The sequence below is a fragment of the Trachymyrmex cornetzi genome, unplaced genomic scaffold, assembly GCF_001594075.2.
Source record: "Trachymyrmex cornetzi isolate Tcor2-1 unplaced genomic scaffold, Tcor1.1 scaffold1020, whole genome shotgun sequence".
Classification (NCBI taxonomy): Eukaryota; Metazoa; Arthropoda; class Insecta; order Hymenoptera; family Formicidae; genus Trachymyrmex; species Trachymyrmex cornetzi.
Window position 1 is genome coordinate 27,493 of NW_017295566.1, and position 1,530 is coordinate 29,022.

Here is a 1,530-nt window from a genome sequence, read left to right on the forward strand (position 1 = left end):
ACGACCGCGCTTCAACGGGAGCGTTGTCATCCAAGTACATTCCTCGTGGAAGCTCCGTCGAGCGCTTTAACCGGCGTCGAGGGTTCCTATCCTCCCCACCAAGCACTTATTCTTCTTCTCTCTTTTCGGGTACATAGATGCCAAAAAGGAAGCGTATTAGGAGTAAGAGGGGAGCGGGAGGGTGGCGGGTGCACCTCCGCGCTTTGAAAAGGGCACTCCACGAGTCTGGGGAATTCGACCCCGCTAGATACTGGGCCGATACCCATCCTACCACCACCAACAACGCCGCGTCGGAAACGAAAGAGGCGCCTAGCTCCATTGCTGAACCGCAGGCTTCGAAAGAGACCACGCGCCCTCCGCTTCCGAGACCGCGATCTCCGTCGCACGTGGCCCCGGTCAGGAAGCCTACGAGGCCTATCCTAGTGACCTCACGGCCCAATATAAGGACCATACAGCCGTGTAACATAAATATTAAAATCGTAAAACCGTATTTATTTGTATTCTTTCTCGCACCCTTCCTGTTCTTCCCAAACCAACAGAGAGTGTAGATAGAGTGATAGCGAAATGAAGCCAACTGACGCATCCTCTAAACTCCCTATTTTATTTTATTGGAAGGACACGAGGGGATAGCCATTTCAATCTCTTGTAAATTAAATACATTATCTCCGAATTTCGTGCTCATTTCCGAGCACTGGTGACAGCTGCCCGCTCCCACGAAAGAAAAACGCGTCATAACACCGCGTTGAAGCCAAGGCTTCGCCCCGCGCGCCCCGCTCCGCGCTCGCGTTCCCACAAACTTGTGTCGCGTCTCGAGACCGCTAAAAACTCGCGCTCAGGACGTAACAGGGACATTTTTTTATTTTTGAGTGGGGCTTAGAAAAATTTTTAATTTTTGAAAATCCAAAAAAAATGTTCATCTATGGGGTTCGATGCGCCTCGACGAGAGAAACAACTTTTCTCCTCATGACCGAACTTCTCCGATGACCTAATTCCCCTAGAAAATTCGTTTTGTGTCTTAGCAAACACAAACAGACTTTTCATGGTCAAACGGTGAGACATACAACAAAAACGTATACCACGTTTTCGTCTTCTCGTTGGCCCTACATTACAGGAAAATTATTAAACTTTTGAAATTCCAAAAATTTTTTTTGTACACTTTAACGCCCTCTATCTCCAATACTGTCAACTCTAGGGCAAAACTGTACCACCTTTTGTGTTTGGCTCGTCGAGTTCTATGAGATAGCATCCTTTAAAGTTTCAAAATCCGTCATTTTTGACCCTATCCCCACCTTTGGGGACTTTTGAGGGGGGGAAGAAGGTTCGGGATGGGGGCGCCATCCCTATGGGTCCTGAGTCGGGCATTGTCCATAGTATATGGGAAAATTGTTATCTCAAAATCGCCATTTTACACGTACCCCATAACCTTCACGAAATTTAAGGACGTTCTCCGAAAAATCCATTTTCTTTAGATTTTTCTGAAACTTACAGAATAAGCTTGTTTTAGTGTTCTGAACATATATACTTTGAAGC